Source organism: Anser brachyrhynchus, assembly GCF_964034855.1.
Source record: "Anser brachyrhynchus genome assembly, chromosome: 1".
NCBI lineage: Eukaryota > Metazoa > Chordata > Aves > Anseriformes > Anatidae > Anser > Anser brachyrhynchus.
The window spans coordinates 162,016,656-162,035,543 of record NC_137694.1 but is presented as its reverse complement, the minus strand read 5'-3'; the positions used below and the strand labels follow the sequence as shown (position 1 = coordinate 162,035,543).

At 36.6% G+C, this 18,888-nt stretch overlaps 1 long non-coding RNA gene across 1 annotated transcript in view; it reads left to right on the top strand.

The window, feature by feature from the left end:
• The window catches only part of LOC308195658, a 47,169-nt gene extending 29,439 nt beyond the window's left edge, over positions 1 to 17,730 (top strand). Inside the window, exons 6-7 of the long non-coding RNA XR_013951693.1 lie at positions 16,645 to 17,567; positions 17,624 to 17,730. This is a non-coding gene — a long non-coding RNA (uncharacterized lncRNA). The remainder of the gene's footprint in view (positions 1 to 16,644; positions 17,568 to 17,623) is intronic.
• Positions 17,731 to 18,888: the final 1,158 nt, after the last annotated feature.

Sequence of the window (18,888 nt, the reverse complement as noted above, 5' to 3'; positions counted from 1 at the left end):
AGAGCCAGCCCCAGATGGCTCCAAAAGGGATCCACCACTGGCCAGAGCCAAGCCACTGAGTGATGTTGGTTGTGCCTCTGTGGGAGCAGATTTAAGAAAGGGAGAAATAACTATTGCACAACAGCTGGGAGAATGAGGAGTGAGAAGCAGCCCTGCAGACCCCCAGGTCAGTGCAGCAGGAGGGCAGGAGGTGCTCCAGGCAGGCAGTAGCAGTTCCGTTCCCCTGCGGCCTGTGGAGAGGCCCCTGGTGGAGCAGGCTGTCCCCCTGCAGCCCATGGGTCCCACACGGAGCAGATCTCCACGCTGCAGCCCGTGGAGGAGCCCCCGGTGGAGCAGGTGGATGTGGCCTGGAGGAGGCTGCAGCCCATGGAGAGCCCCTGCAGGAGCAGGCCCCGGGCCGGAGCTGCAGCCCGTGGAGAGGAGCCCACGCAGGAGCAGGGGGTCTGGGGGGAGCAGCTGCCCATGGCAGACCTGTGTTGGAGTAGTTTGCTCGTGATGGATGGACCCCATAGTACGGACCCATGTTGGAACAGTTCTTGAAGAGCTGCTGCCTATGGGAAGCCCATGCAGGATCAGTTCAGGAAGGACAGCATCCCTTGGGAGGAATCCCAGATTGGAGAAGGAGCAGAAAGTGATCGTGAGGGAGTGGTGGAGATGAAGTGTTAGGGACTGACCGCAGTCTTTTCAAGAACAGCCCTGTTTAATAGTTTGCTATTTTGGCACAATACAGGGAAAATACTTTTCAGAATTAATATCTTGGTCTTTATTATTGAACACCATACAGATTTTAGTTTGTTTGTTGCATCTAGATTAAAATAAAAATAGGAAAAAAACCCTTGATGTTAACCAGATATCTTTGTTATCATTATCATGTGGTAAAATTGGGAGACAGAAAAGACTCAATAAATGTTACTCATTCTTTTCTTCAGCCTCTACCCAGTACTGTGCCATCCCTGACTATTAGAATTAAAACTACATATACTTTCAAAATAGTATATCTAAGAAGTTAGATGGGAAAATAAATTAGAATAAAATCCTGCATATCTGTTTAAAAAGGATAGATTTTTTTGTTACATAATAGCGAAAAAAAAAAATCCTAAGAGAAAACAAGCTTAATTGTTTGCACACAATACTGGTTTTCAAATTATGTATAACCATTCAGGATAAAATATTGGAAACACTGTGAAGAGTTTTGTGACAGTTCAGTGTTCACCAGTGTTCAAAAAGGAAAATAGAATCTCAGTTAATTCTCAGTAGAAAAGGAACAGAAATTAAAAGAAAAAAAAATCTTAGTTTTGTCTTTCTAAATCCATGATTCTGTTCTTTTTCTCCTGGGAGAAAATAATCATAAAGGAAAAAAAAAAATCCTGCAGTGGATACAGATCGGAACAATTTTTACATAAGAAAATGTTAAGTAGATTTTTAGTGTGAAAATAAAATGTTTGTGGAGGGAAGTGACAAATACTAACAAAACTATGAATGGTATGAATGAAATTATTTGAGAAAAGCTATTTGCAATTTCTTATAACACCACAGCAAAAAAAAAAAAATAGTAATAGGATAATTTTATGCCTCAGTTTGACCATATATGGAAGTCACCTGATAATATTTTATCCAACTGTAAATACTGTTCTGGAAGAGAAACTGCAGAGTTTCTTTTAATCGTAGCCTACTAGCATGTGTGCAAGAAGAAGATAAAGAAGAATGTGAGAAACCTGGATTCTCTTCCTTTGATTTCTGGTCACTATCACAAAGTGAACACATGACAGCAACTCATAAGGAGCTGTATGAAGAGTTGAAAGGTCTTTATAGAATAAGAATTGAACAGGAGATGACTTGTGACCGTAGAGTACAGTTCATTTCATAAGGTCTATTGTCAGTGTAAAGTACTGTCCTTTGCTCTGTGCCGATTGTAGAGTTAATTGAGCCCAGAGAGAACAGATTTTTCTTTCCCTTTCTATGTATTTTTTTTTTTATCCACTGTTAGTGGAATATACTGTTAGGAACATTCCTCTCAGTAGATTAAAAGCAAATTCTTTAAGTAATTCATGTATTTAAAATAAAAGCAGGAGGGAAACAAACAAATAAACAAACAGAACTGCGTAATTCAATTTTCCTGTGACATTTTTCTAAAATCTAAGCTTTCAAAGCCTTGGGCTATGCTGCCCCAGAAGATCACAAATACAAAGTTCAAGCTATTTATAAAAAGCATTGTCATATATATATTATTATTCTCAAAGTAATTTTAGTTGCACTGTATAAAAGTGTGAAAAATCCATCAAGAATTGTTAGCAGGCAACACATAGTCCCATGACATCTTGGGAACTTTCAAGATAGTTACAAAGCAACAGCAAAAAGAGGTATTTAACTCCTGCACTAAACATGGGTGTATTTACTGGATTAATACTGTGATAATATGTTCTCTTCAATGTTTAAAATTCTTACTTGCTAACAAACTGCTCTATAGTTTTGTTCATATTGGGTAGGTAATTTAAGATAATGCACCATGATAGCAAAACTGTGTGTTAACTAAAATTTAACATTTGCCTGAGGTCAACAGGAGCTTAAAAATTCTTCATGTGAATCTTAGGAAATGGCATTCGAGGTACCATACCAAAGCAAGGCTTCAAAGTGCTTTTCCTATCCATACAGTTATAGCAACACTAACATTTGAAGTTATGTAAAACTTTCCATTCTAAATCATCATTTCAATTTTTGATAACTTTGTGATTCCTTCACTTTGAGGGATAAAATATATCAGGAATTTCAATATTCAATTTTTTTTCTTTTTATTTTGTATGTTAATAAGTATCTACTATATAGACTGCAAGACACTTGAAATAAAGACCATGATTTCTTTTTCTGACAATCATTAAAGCAAAGTTATTCAAATAATTTAAATTACAAATAATGTAAATAAAAGATAATAATATCATGCTTTATGGGAAAGTGCTCTTCAATCATCTTGTGGAAACATTCATTTTCCTAAGATAGTAGTAGCAGAATAAGAGATTTTTTTCCTGTTGTTAGCTTTTATGATAGTTGTTTTTACCTGCTCAAAATAAGATTCTTCTAGCAAGCTTGCTAGTAGTAGACAATATTGCAAGAGATGAAGCAGCAGAAGCAAAGGCTTATGTGGACTTTTCTGAGATGAGACTTCTTTAGTGCATTTCCCAAATATCCAACAGAGCAGAAAGAATTTACTTAGTGTTGCCATCTTATTGAAAATAAGTAAGTAGATAAATAAATAAATGAAACACAGACTTGATGACCTACAAAACCTCTAAAAGATTGTGTTTTTGTGTTTGAGGATTTGCCTTCTCAATAGATGTAATTGTTAGTTTGTCAGCTATCAGAAACTTGTCTTCTCACAGTGCAACCCCAGCATGTCACATTATTTCACTAGTCTTGTAGTTTCACAATCAAAACTTAAAACTGTGCCTGTTCTTCTGGTTGCCTTAGCTGACTGAAAATTCTTTGCTGCATTTTTTTTATCTGAACTTATTTTTTTTTTAAACATAAATGTAAAAATTATCATCCAGTAAAAAAGATGTGTAGTGGTGATGTGTCACATGGGTCAGGGCACAGAGATATTATGCAGAGAAGATAGTGCTATGGTATGCTATGTAGGTTATCTGTCTGAAGTTTTAATTGTTCGGTATCCTTATTCTGCTGGCATGGATTTACCAAGATGTAAGTAGCCATATAAATAAATTTATGCCAATTTTCTGCTAGTTATAAATAGAACAAACACATTAAAGTATTTCAGTGAGAATAAAATCTCAGCTGGGAAAATTCATTATCAAGTGACATTTCTCTTCAGCCACTGAAAATAGTTCCTGTTCCCCATTAATCCAGGTAGCCTGTAACCATCTCAAAATATTCACAACCACTGCACTCATTTTATGACAGGATAAATATTTTTTGTTTAGTCTGGAGAAGAGAAGGCTCAGGGGAAACCTCATTGCACTCTACAACTTCCTGAAGGGAGGTTGTGATGAGGAGGGGGGCGGCCTCTTCTCTCAGATTGATAATGAGAGGACTCAAGGAAATGGCCACAAGTTGCACCTGGGGAGATTTAGATTAGATATTAGGAAAACCTTTTTCTCTCAAAGAGTGGTCACGCACTGGAACGGCCTGCCCAGGGAGGTGGTGGAGTCACCATCCCTGGCGGTGTTCAAGAAGCGCCTGGACGAGGTGCAACGAGAAAGGATTTAGGAGCTAAGTGGGTAGTATTGGTGATAGGAGGATGGTTGGACTAGATGATCTTGTAGGTCCTTTCCAGCCTTGTGTTTCTATTCTAACTGGTAAATAACGCAAAACTCAGACTCAAATTTGCAAAAAAATAATTTAATTAATTGCCAATTAAAATAGATTTGGGTAGTCAGAAACAAAGGGAAATGTTAAAGCAACAACTTTTGTCCCCGTTCTCCCAGGTTCAATATCACTTCTTCATTCCGGATTCCTCCCCACCCATTTCCTGAGCAATGCAGGGAAGGTGTGTGTGGGGGTATGGTCGGTATGTGGCAGTTTCACTCTCTCATGCTCTCTGTCTCTCATGTCCTGCTGCAGCATGAGTGCTCCCCATGGGCTGCAGTCCTTCAGGAAAAAAAATCACAGTTGGCATGGGTCCTTTCACAGGCTTCAGGGAAATCTGTGCTCAGATTGCCCTCTGCCTAGGTGCCAAAATGGAACATAACCTCCTATTTCTTATTCACTGACCTTTGTGTCTGCTGGGCTGTTCCTTATACTTTCTCACTCCCCCAGACAGTATTTTGCCATTTCTTAAGTAGGTTTTCTCAGAGGTGTTGTGATCTTCATCGCTGGATCCAGCCATGCCCTGTGGTGGGGCTATAGGAGCTGGCTGAAACCAGCTGTGTCCTCACAGAGCCCCTGAGCTGTCAACACCTTGATGCGGGCACCCAATATGAGGCCCAGTGGTGTGTTTTAAACAATTACATTTTCTTCTGTTGCACAGCATTTACAGATTGCACTCACTTGGCTGTTACAAAGACCTTCAGCACCTTTGCTAATTTTAATGTTACTTTTTCATTTTGTGGACATTGACCTTCTGACTAACAATCAGTTAAAGATTAGATAATATATCAGCATTTGGTATGATAGCCATGGAAGAAGTGTTGATGATAATCAGAACAAAAGATGTATTTAAAACAATAAAAATAATTAAAAAAAAAGATTAAATTTGAGAATATAACTTTTTTTATTTGAAAACCAGCAATTCAAGATTATTTTTCAAATCTGAATAATCTGAAGTGTTTTAACTGTAACAAGAAGATTGAAAAATATTGGAGATTAGATATGTGTACAAGTTGAAATGAACATTTAATTTAAAAAGTCTAATGTAAAATCTATTTGTTACGAATAAGAATAAAGCATAAAATTTCTTTTTGTCATTTGAAATTCTCTTTCCAGTGAAATAAGAATTTAAAATGCTTTAATTCAACTTTCATTTTTTTAGAATATGAAATAAGATGTATTTTAAATGTATTTAATGCATTTTTAAGAAAAATAACTTTTGAACAGGAATATTCTGCTTATTTCAGAAAATGGCAGTAAATGCTGAGGTTTGGCAGAAATCTTTATGTGTTATGTAAATTATGTTCACTGAAATTCATACAGAAAGTTTAAATTCTGCAGCAGAATTATTCATTAGGAAACAAACAAAAAAGATTGCTCCCAGTGACAGTGCAAAGTATCCTTATATTTAGCAGAACATAATACTAATATTTGATTTTGATGTCATGATAAAGTAATTAAACAAATACTGTATATAACATACAATGTTTGTTTTCTCTGCCATGCCTCTGAATAAAATATAAATGTTGACTTCATTCATTCAATGACAGTCACACAATGTTAATATTTTTACTTTAAGAGTGAAAGAAAATGGATGCCACTATCTTCCTCTAGCTATGAACTAACCAGTATTCAGCTATGGGCAACCATATTTCTAACTTTTGGCTTCTGCAGCTACTGTTGGAAAATATTTTGAAAAATTGATCATTTTGATCACTGTGAAAAAGAAATTAAAATGTGGAAGACAAACAGCGCTGTAAATATTGCAGTGGCACAAAAGTGCTTTCATTTCCTTACTGGTCACAATGTCTCTCAGGCCAGAAGCAGTGCACTAATTTTTCCCCAGGTCAGAAAATGTTCCAAACATCCAGCTAGCTGACTAAGCTATGAGCTCTTTCCTTTGCTAAAAAAGAAAAACAGCTGGTAGGTTCTTAACTCTGGGTATCTGACATATCATGTTATATATTAACTTTTTAGTCTTCTACTTTTCTGGATCCCCAGAAGAGCCTGGAGCTGGTTTACCCTTCAGAAGTTCTTTGCTCTTTTCCTATTTCTTATTTCTGGCTATGCATTGGAATGGGTTGCCCAGGGGAGAGGTGGAGTCACCATCCCTGGGGGTGTTTAAGGAAAGGTTGGATGTGGTACTTAGGGACATAGTAATATATGTGGTAGGGGGACAGTGGGACCAGATGGTCCTGGAAATCTTTTCCAGCCTTAATGATTCTATGATTTTGTTGTGTCTTTCTACTTGGGCTTTTATTTCTCTCTCTGAATCTGACATTTTTCTTTAGAGTAGTTCAGATATGTCTGCTCATCATGATAAGCCCTAACATTTGGATTATTTCTTAAATGCAGTCTACTTCATAGCAGAATGGAAACTAAATTTGTTTTCACTCCAAAGTCATAAATGTATCTTCAGTGAATACAGTATAGATGGTAAAATATGAGATGCACTCTGACTACTCACTTTTCACAACACTGGGGATTTCAGGTACCTTTCTTTCTTCTAAGTAACTGAAAACAAAAAATGAGATTTTAGCCAGAAATTCCTTTATATACCTAAGCTTTTAGTAGTACTGTTGGAAAGCTGTACCAGAGATTTTGTTTCCTCAGACTGTGAGCTCAGTATCCCACACCACTAGAAAAGAATGGTTTTCTTATAAAAGCATGGTAACTGAAAAATACCTGTTATATTCCCATATTTCTCCACTTAAGAAGAAGGAAAAACCTTTATTTATTTATTTATTTATTTATCTGTTTATTTATTTATTTATTTATTTTTAGGGGAATGTTCTGGTCTGTGAATTAAGTATATTTAGATTTCGTTCAAAGGAGTATTTTAAAACGTACTCTTAACCTTATCCCACATCCTTGACAAAACCAGCACCTTTAGACAGTTCTTTTGACTGAACAGTATCTGTATTTATAACAAAGCAAGAGCTGACTGTTGCCTGTGGTGCTTTAAATGTCTTACCAAATTTATAAATGACAGCCTTCTCATTGGCATGATTCATGTTGACAGGAGGGAGCGTTTAATGTTTACACATAATCTCAGTTCCTGTGGGTAATGTTTACCCATGATCATAAAGGTACGGATTTGTGCATATCAAATGACAATAAACTTTGAAGTTGGATAAATTGTGGTTATGTGCTAGAGACATGAATTCTAGATCTACTGTAACTGTTACTGTGATATGCTGAGATGAAATAAAATACGTGTGAAGGTGTTTTTCTCAATTAGCGATATCACTGCAGAATGCTGAGGATTTTTAATAACTTCAGCAGAACTACAGCAAACACAGCTTTAACAAACATAAATGGAAGAACCATAATAGGCTCAGACACACATGCATATAACACAGCTGGGGATTGCTCAGTTCGTAACCTGCATTTCTCAACATTTCCTTAAGCCACTACAGCTAAATGAAACTTTCCCCAGGGATAACATCTGGGCAGTACTTCTAAATGGCATGTTGTCACATACGTTAAGATTTTCCGTGGCTAAAATCTGCCATAAGCTCAACAGCAGTTATTGCTACTGCCATTGACATAATAATCACATGGGAAAACACTGAATTATTTCTTCGCTGCAACCCTATTTGTAGTGATTACTTTACTGAGATCCTATGAAAACTCTCTCCTTAATCATACTGAAAATATCTGTGAAATATTTAGTTTACTGATGTCTTTATTAGAAATGGCAGAATGAACACTTTCCAGAAAGGACTTATAACAAAGTAAGTGTTCTGCAAGTCGTTCTTTATTGCAACATACTGATATCACATCAGTGTTCATCATTTTTAACATTGCTTCCCTCATCACTAGGATATATACTGAATGATGGGGTTTCATTTTCAAAATGTACTGTATCATCATATTTGATGCCAGAAATCATAATATTGAATTAGGATGTGTTTTATAATCATGGAATCATAGAAATACAGAACGGTTTGAGTTGGAAGGGATCTTTAAAGATCATCCAGTGCCAACCCTCCACATCCAACCTGGCCTTCAACACTTCCAGGGATGGGGCATCCACAGCTTCTTGGGGCAACCTGTTCCAGTGTCTCACTGCCCTCAAAGTTAAGTATTTTTTTTTCTTATATCTAATCTAAATCTACCCTCTTTCAGTTTTAAACCATAACCCCTTGTTCTATCACAACATGCCCTTGTAAAAAGTTGCTCTTCTTCTTTCCTATATGCCCTCTTTACGTATTAAAAGGCTTCAATAAGATCTTCCTGAAGCCTTCTCTTCTCCAGGCTAGACAACCCCAGGACTCTCAGCCTTTCTTTGTAGGAAAGGTGCTCCAGCACTCAGATAATTTTTGTCACTGACTTCTGTGTTTTGCTGAGATTTGTTACTGAAGTCTCATTTGTTAACTCTTATGGTTTGATACTTTTGTTATATAGATATATTTGTCTGTATTTCAAGTCTCCAAAAATACACATTTTCTAATGGAAGCTTTGCTTTGACTACTTGGATAAAATAGAAAACTATTCCAAAATTTTCTACTTATCTTGAAGTTTAAGATGAATGGAATATAAAAACAAAAGGAAATAAAATAGCTGTATGGTGTTCATAGCAGGAAAAATAAGTAATATTGTAAACAGAAGTAATTTGTACACAAAGATGGAAACTGTTGTCTTATTTCTCATTGTCTCCTTTCAAAAGTATTCTGGTTGTGACCCTTTTCCTTTGTAATGTGTGAGAATACTTAGTGTACAGCTTGCCTGAAATTCTTTTTTATATAATATAACTGCCCAACAATGAGTTTCTCTGCTAAAAAATACCATAAAGATGGACACATTCACCTTAGTCCTTTATCAAAAGCATTAGATTTGTAAAGTTCCATGATACATCACATCAGATGAGTGGGATGAAACAGGTACACTGTCAAGTATGTTGGAAAGACTAAATCAATTTAAAAACATGCAGATGTCTCTTCTGAATGTTCAGTAATGAAAAAGATTTAGGTCTCTGGTGAATAATCAAATGCCTTCTTTTAAAAAATGTGCCATAGCTATCAAAAGATATATAGCATATATGATATCCATTATGCACAGCAGTTCAGAAATGAACAAAAAAAAAACAATTTTAAACTGACAATAAAATAAAATACTGGTAGAATAACAGTTAGAAATACAAATAAATATAAAATTAATGTAAAATCATATTGAAAAGACAGATTTAGACAATAAAGGAAGAAAAAAGGGATGATAAATATTTTTGTAGCATTATTTTATGTACCTTATGTAGCTTAAGTACTGGATTTATTATAAAAGGTCTAAAGAAAACAGCCAGCTGGATATTTAACAGTTTCAGCACACAATTATTTTGTTTTATTTGGGTCCATATTATCTAGAGTGGACGTTGTCTTAGCAAAGATGCAGGACAGTGCTGAAATTTGATGGAGCATAATACATATATAGATAATATATCCATGTGTATCTCTATAGTTATGAAAATGCATCCTGTATGATCTTTGGAATTATTTTAGGGTATAAACAGCAAGTTCTAAATAACTGCAGGTTTTGTTCTCTTAATCTCTGTGGGTTTTTATTTATTTTATTTTATTTTTGGTTTTGTTTATATGAAGCAGATTTTCTTCTATAATACGTCTGTCTTAAAACCTGACTTCAAGTATGAGACTGCCTAACTCTAGTTCATGTACTAAAGATGCAAATTAGAAAGGCACTTTAAAAATAATTTATTAACAGATTTAAATAACACAGTAAAAATTCAGATAGACTTTAAATGCTGGCTTTACAATATATTTTCATATGAAAGTAAATCACAGTTAGCTTTTTTATTTAAATAAATACAATTGAGGTAAATAGCTCTATCTACTGCCTATGAATAAGCTTAGTTGTCAGGGGTGAATAACAGGGATTTTTCATCTCATATATGCAGCCATACTGCAATCAATCTCAACTGATAATCCATACTGTAATCTTAGTGAAAAATCGTTGTTTGCCCTATTTCAAAAGTCCAGTATACTGAAAGAGAGAAAATTGTCACACCCTTCTGTGAGGGGAACAAGTCAGAAGGACCACAGTGCTGCAGTATAGTGACTGAAGTGTTTTTCTATGTGGGAAAACAGGAGGCTAGCTACCAGACTTTTCTTCTAGGAGTGTTTAAAAAATTCACTTTAAATTGCTATTTCTTAAAAAAAAAAAAAAGAATTAAAATGTAGGAAAGAAGGAAAAATAGACATTCTCATTACAGTTCAAACAATTAGTCATACAGAGTTAAAGCTTTCTTGTACCTTCTTTCGCTCTGTAGGCCTGTGACTTGTACTCTTCACAGAGCTTCAGCCTACAGGGAGACCCAAAGTTTCTATTTTGTTCTACATAGACAAAGCCAATGTTCATGTTATTTTTAATTTGTGCTTTTGTTGCTGGGGAAAATCCATAAAAATACAGTAAGTATACTTCATAGTTTTGTCAATGAAACTTGTCAGAGCACAGCGCTGGGGAAAAAGAAATGAAACAAGCAAACAGACACTTTTAAAAAACAGTAAGGACACCAGCAATCTGATGTGATTTGAAACCAACAAAGTACATAAATGTACTATGAAAATATTAAGTCAAATTCTGACAAATCATGTTGTGGATAAGCAATATGAATGTTGTTGTGGTTTAACCGCAGCAGGCAACTAAGCACAGTCATTCTCTCACTCTCCCCAAGTGGGATGGGGGAGAGGACTGGAAACATAAAACTGCAAGAACTCATGGGTTGAGATAAAGACAGTTCAACAGGTAAAGTAAAACTGTGTGTGCAAGCAAAGCCAAACAGGGAATTCATTCATTACTTCCCATCAGCAGGCAGATGTTCAGCCACTTCCAGGAAATCTGGACTCTGTCATGCATAACAGTTTCTTGGGAAGAAAAATGCCATGACTCCCCCCCCCCCCCCCCCCCCCCCCCTTTCTTTCCCTCCAGCTTTTATTGCTGAGCGTGGCATCTTATTGCATGGAACATCCCTTTGGTCAGCTGTCCTGGTTGTGTCCCCTCCCAACTTCTGCATCCCTCAGACTCCTTACTGGCAGGGCAGTGTGAGAAGCAGAAAATATCTCGAGTCTGTGTAAGCACTGCTCTGCAAGAACTAGAACTGTTGGAGTGTTATCACCATTTTCTTCGTGAATCCCAAACAGCATCCTATGAGCCTCTACAAAGACAGTTTACTCTATCCCCACCAAAACCATGAAAAAGTACAACTCCCACTTTTCCGCTCTACATGCTGCCACAGAATACCATTCTCACATCAGAGTCAGCTGAGAGGAGCTGCATTCTCTGCATGGTTTATGTCACACAAACTCTGGCATCCTTTGTATGAATCTAATTCTAGTGGTAGTTTTAAGCTAAGATGACAGACTTCTACATGGAAATTTTAGCTGCTCTTTTCTGCAGTCTATCAGAAGGATGGTAACCTAGAGAGGAAAAGCAGAGGAGAAAGTGTGGGGTGGAAGGAAGTTTGCCAGTTCAGTCAGCTCTGTAACAAGGAAGTGATGCAAGTCACTGGCAATCCTTTGGCTATAAAAGCACTACTAAGTGTTATGACTAGAAATGGATGAGACATTATTGTGTCGTTTTCAAGATCTGTCTTCTTTCTGTATCAAGAAGAATAAAAATTTGGATATCTGTCCCCACCCTTAAACCCCTTCTCCCCTGAAATAATAAATCAGCTGATTCAGAGACCATTTGTTTGGAATATAACTTCATAAAGTTCAGGTTCCTAATGTTATGATTATAGAATTTCCTATATAAAATAGAACAACTTTAGATAGTCTCACTGTGTAACACATATGTTACACAGGAGATAGTCACATTGTTTAACAAATATATATCTGTTTTTGTACAGGATTCATCTTATTCAGTTTTAAGGAAAGAATTTTACTCTTACCTAGGATTAATTGTGACAATACAGGTGTTTATATGTAATTTAGGTGTAAGTTCCCAGTACAATGAATGAGCATGTATTAACAGAGGCTAAAGAGTTATTCTGATGATTCTCAAATGGGCACAAAGCTTGATTCATTTGTCTAAACAAGGGGTTTACTTGGGGGTTAACACTGTGTTAGATATCCAAGGTATCCTTCCAAGTTTCCAGCTGTTCAGGATATCACTGGTATGTTGTAGGTCCTGCATCACTAAAATGAATATTTCTCAGATATACTGGTGCAGCAAGAACAGGTCTGCTGCCCTACGGCTAGGCAACTGAACTTAACCCATAGTGTCTGGTGTGCTGAATTGCTTTCTAGGCTACACAGACTCTGAGAGTGGTCTGCTGCCTAGAATTTGCCTTTAGTGTTATTTAAAGTTGTTTAGGTTATCTAAGAACACAGATGGGAGATCCATGCCTCCGTAAAGAAGGAGTTGGAGGCTGGGAAATATAATTTGGGACTCAAATGGAATTTGTCATATCTCATTAAGCAAGTGAATCAAAATGTCAGAAGTGCATGTAGGGGAAATTTATACTCAAAATTCACATGTAGACACTATCCATGACCACTTGTGTGTATGACATCATATCACAGATACTGTGTGACTGCTCCTTAATCAAGGTTTATCTAAACGTTAGTATAATTAATCAATGTGTTGTTAAAGTACTTTTTTTCAATGTATGTTTAATCATAAGTATATGCATATTGCATTGTCTTGTCCACTGGAAATATTATATGCACCTGTTCAGGAAACATAATTTTATTAATGAGATTAAGGATATTAGACTGTGTTACCCAATGGAGTCTTCAGACCTAAGTCCACATTCCAGACATGAATGCTATTAGTGATTGATGGGTCTGTATTGTAAGCAAGAACCTGGTGAATGAACCTGTATCTTGTGCTGGTGAACCTCAGTGTGTACAGTAACTTCATGCAGTCCATGATCATGAGGAGGAGCCATGATCAATGGCTCATGCCATGATCAATGAGGAGGAGCTCAGACATTGTTGCAACAGCTGGGGTTCCTCACATCAGGAGGGACAGAAGATTGCTATCACCATTTCTGTAATTTCTGTCCTTTACACACTAAATCTTATCACCAGCCTTGATTGTAGTTGCCTTTCTTTCTGAGATCCCAAAAGAACCAACACCTCCTCAGTGCAAAACAGACACTTACATACGAAAACCTAAATTAAATAATCTTAATCTTGTTTAGCATTCAATTCTAGTGGCAAGATCCTGAACACAAGACACTAGTGCTTGCTTAGTGCAATGTTATGCTTATCAGATTATTATTCTGCCTGGCATCTGTTTCATGGTCCATAAGGGAGTGGATCTCCTATATCATTTTTTTCTAGCTCTACATAGATGTCTCAGATGCCCTAGAGCTTCTTAGTTGGATAAATGCCTATACATGAACAATGGAATCAAGGTCGTAATGGTTTGATAACCCAAAACTACTTCTATAACTTGCAAAAAGATATTGGCATCTCTAGAGACCAACTCATCTGTCCTCCTACACAGTGAATTGTCCTTGGAGGTTATTACAAAGTGAGACCAGAGTGACTAATTAAGACTTTCATGCCTTTTAGATACCTAAAGTAGGGCAGATGAATCCCATATATATGTATCTAAATTAGAAGGCTAGTCTGCTTTGATGCTCATTCAGGCAATGCAGAATGATAGATTCCTCCAAAGAGCCAGGCATCTAATTTAAGTGCTCTGTATATAGAATAGCTTCTCATCCTCTGCTAATTACAGAGCAAACCTCAGGACTTGTACTCTCTCTCTCTGTCCTATTTTCTTCCATTTTTGGAGGCAGAAAGAAAACAAATGTGACGGGGACATAGAATTAACCAAAAAAAAAAAAAAAAAAAGACACCCAAACCCTAGAAATGTTGTGACTGTTGCTCAAATGTGATATGGAAGACCTAAGGACATGTCTTGGTTTTGAATTAGAATAAATAAATAAGTAAAATAAAGTAAAAAATCAATCTCTTTCTGTAACTTTCAAGATGTGGTTGTGGTACCTATACCAATACAGTATTTACTACAACATTTTTTTTTTTTCTCTTATTTGAACAGAATTTCCATCTCAAGAATTGCTAAAAGTTTTGTTAAAGCTTACAGACAGTTATAAAAGTTTGAACTTTGAGAAATTGCTATTTTCAGGCAAACAGTACTATTGGCAGAAATTCCTTTGTTGTGTAGTGTGAACTTGTGCTTATTGAAAAAAGAGATCCTGAGCACTGAGCGAATATGTAACATAACGTCATGTAAAATAATAGTAGTGAAAACAAAAGTGGAATTGTTGAGACAGTACTATGTAGCAGCTTATAGACTCAGAAGAAAAATACAGATGTGAAGAGGTATACAACCCAAATTAAAAAAGTAGAGGCTGAAAAATCAGCACTTGAACTGATACATGCCAGCCTGACTGACAATGGCCCAATCAACGAATGAACAAAGATGTGCATTGCCCACACTGGTAGTTCTACTAATTTTCAGACTTATCCTAATAGCATATTAGTACTAGCTATCTAAAATAAATATTAACCAATAAATAATTCCTATTCATCCTATATATTGTGCATATCCCACATACAAAAATCTCTGTATACTCTAGAAGATGCCTGGAAAAGAAAAAAAAGTAAAAAAAAAAAAAAAAAGTAAAGGGAGATTGTAACCTATAACTTTACAATGAAATAACTTTTTTTTTTTTTTTTTTAATATCGATGTAGGATTCTCCAAGATTTTAACATAATAAGTGAGTAAAATGCATGTTGTATGTCAAATAAATTAACCCTGGTCTCTGGAATTCTTGCACTCCTTTTATATTTTATGGAATAAAAGTATCCTAATTCATCTGGAAATAGTATTTTCTTACAGAAATGTATGTGGCAGAAAACTTATTTTAAAAATGACTATGAAATGGAAACAAAGTAATAAAAGTGATAACTAGCCATTTTAGACTGTATATTTCAAGATTGAACTAAACTCCAGTACTTCTGGTTTGGGGAAAAAAAAAATCTCAAGAAATATTTTTCTATTATCAAAAGCGTAAGCCTGAATAGTTATTTAATTTTATTCTTCCACCGAGATTATAATAATATTTTAGTATTGATTAGTTATTTTTATTCCCAAAATCATTATTACTCATTCCATATTAACAGTAATCCATAATTTTAGCTTATTGTAATTAAATATATTACAATAATATTTACTTCAGTCTGACCATTTACATAATTTGATATCTGAAACAAAAACATCCATAGCATGCTGAGGTCTATTCCTCTTTCTGTCAGAACTGCTGTTGATACAACACTGATTTAATGGTGGTGAAACTCTGGCTTCTAAACCAAGAGTTTGCTAAGGCAGGATATTTGATTTATGAGAGGAGAGGAAATTAATTTTCAGAGAGAATGAAAACAGTGGGGCTCTAATAATAGTCCGTATTCTTTATACAACCAGTACACCTACAATGGTAAATATAATCTTCACAAGAGAACATTACTATTTTTTGTATCTTCGGAGGGTAATCCAGATAGACAGAATTAGGTATAGATCTCCTCCCTTAAGGGTTTTGAAAACAAGTAGAAAATGTTGGGAACCTCCATTCATTTGGGGTTTGGACTACCTTGACTCAGGGCAAAAAGTATGTCTCTACTGCTAAATAAAAGAGGACTAGTGAGTACAATTTTGTATTCTTGATTATTTCCCATCTGCTCTAACTAGCTTTCAAAATAATAATAAAACTATGCTATAGAGCAAGCTGCCCCTAAGTATTATGTACTCCAGCCTCATGTATTATCAGACCTCTGAGCCAGGGATTTGTCTCTGACTGTGGTTTATAAAACATAGACAATAAAACATAGACGATGTTACTTTATACATTCCGAAGTACATTCCAAAACACTCATACGGACTACAGCATATACATCAAAACACTGTAGAAGAGTAACAGTGGTTTCTGTTTATCTCCTTCCCAGGTCCCAGGAGCATGGGCTGCTCTCTAAGGGTAGATGAGTGTGGAGTTGAACAGGGTGGCCCAAGGCAGTCAGGACAGTGCCCTCACCAAGCAGTAGCATCCCACACTCAGTGAGCTGGAGAAGCTGAGCAGGTCTGGTTACAATAACCTGGATCAGCCAAGAGGCCAAGTAAGTCCATAGCAACAAGGAAAATTTGAGGATCAAGCCAGGAAATCAAGCCAGTGAGTTAAGGTCAGGATCAGGGCAAACACAGCAAGGAAGCATCCAGGCTTGGGCCTATCTGTTACATAGCACAGGCAAGGACAAGGACAGTGACTGGATTTTAACACTGGTCTTCAGCTAAGAGAAGTAAAACCCTTTCTCACAGCTTTTTCCCACAATTTTTTCTTCACAGCACTATGATCCGAGGCCACACAGCTGCACCAGATCAGAGCCGGCTTGAGCACAAACAACTGAACTCCCAGCACAGGGCACAGGACATATGGTACTGGAAGCTAGAACTAGATACTCAGCTGAAACCAGTGATAGCCTAGAGGTGTTAGCTTTGGCTGATTTTGCTCACTTGCCAAACAGCTCTTGTGGCCATGCAGCCTTGTTGCAAATAACACGACGTGGTGCTGATACAGAAGTAGAACATGGGAGCTATTTACAAATTGATTGTTTGTCAGGCAACAATGCTTCACATTTTACATAGAACACTCTGCAACTAAAATCAAAAGTATTCATCTTCAGCTTTCTTTTACAGTCAAAAAAAAAAAAGTGCTTTTAGGAAGCAGTCTGTCTAACCAACATTAAAATAAGGTGAAACAAATCTCAATACCTTTTAAGTGTGTCATTGTCTTCTTTTGAAATGAAGGGAGACTGAAATAAATGTAGATTTCTGTTCTACTGATTATGGAGGGTTAACCTTGTTTAATGGCCAAATGCCCACCCAGTTACTCCGTCACTCTGGCTCCTCAACAGGAGAGTAAATAAGATAGAGAAGGTCATAAGTCAAGAGAAAGACAGGGAAATCACTTTCCAATTACTGTCACAGGAAAAACAGACTTGACTTGGGGAAAATTAATTTAATTCACTGCCAATTAAAATAGATTAGGATAGTGAGAAACAGAGACAAAAGATCAAACCAACACCTTCCCCGAACTTTTCCTGAGCTTAGACTCACTTCCTCATTCCCAGCTGCCTTAACCCCTCCCTACAGAGCAGCACAGGGAGAATGGGGAATTAGGGATTGTAGTCAGTCCATAACAGTTGCTCTCTGTCACTGTCTCACTCTCTTCTCTTTCTCCAGCATGGGGTCACTCACATAGGCTGTAGGTAAATGCCTGCCCCACCATGGCCTGCCCTACCATGGTCTCCACCATGGGCTGTAGGAGAATCTCTGCTCTGGCACCTGGGGCACCTCCTCCTCCGCCTTCTTCTCTGACCTTGATGTCTGCTTGATTTTTTTTTCCTCACGTCTTTCTTCCTCATTCCTCTTTCTCAACTGCTACTCAGTGTTTTTGTTTGTTTGTTTTTTCTTTCTGAAATACACTTTCCCAGATGCACCAACAGCTTGACTCATGGGCTTAGCTGTGCCCTGCAGTGGGTCTGTTGGAGCTGGATGGAACCGACCAGGACAACCCTGGCCTTCTCTTACAGAGGCCACCCCCACCCCTGCAGCCTACCCACACAAAAACGCTGCCATATAAAGAAAATACAGTTATTTTTCTGTAGTCAGTGAGTCCAACATACCAATCCATGCAATGGCTTGCCTTCTACAAGAACATCAAGATGAAGAATGCTGTGATGCATGACTGTTGGGGAACTTCTGTGCAGCAGATCTGTACACCGAGTTTAACATCTACTCTCTCAACATTCAGATGAGTATGACCTGAAGCCTCTCTGAGAAGTTAGGCAGTCTTATCCATCAAAATCTTTATCATAATGGACTGCCAAATAGAGGAAAGATATCCATTGCCTTAGAGTAAGAATTTCTAAACATGCCCGGGAATCTTTCAAACTAAATAGAAAGCTAACTAATTGATTTTAATGTCTTCAAGGTTATACAGCATAGGGAGGAGGTAGACAATTTCTATCTGGTACATAAATGGATACATGGGATTTAAGTATATTTGATTCAATCTTGTTATTTATATATATGTGCACATATATATTCTAATATATTTTTTCTATAATGATTCAAACATTATACATACAGAAATCTCAATACAGATCATATTCAAACTTACAACAAAATGTAATATATATACAGTAATTAATTCAGATAATTAATACTTAATAGTTTTATATATAGAACTAAAATGGACTCTTGCATTTACTACCTTGCAAAAAGCAGAGCACTGCTAAGTCATATGTGTAATTCTTCTAATAAGTATTTCACATTTTGTGGAATACTGCAATATGTTCAGCAACTCCATATGTTGTTGTGGCACTATGCCAGTTATAAATAAGCTTTCTATACAATGCAGAGTTTTCATAGCCACACTTTAAAAGTAACCTCAGAGGGGAAATATAAAACACTGAAATCTGACAGAGAATCTGTCAAATGTCAGCTAGGATTATAGTTACACAGAACTTCCAAGAGATGTCTAGAGGCCTTTTATCCACTGATAGCATGGCTGACTATACTTTTAAA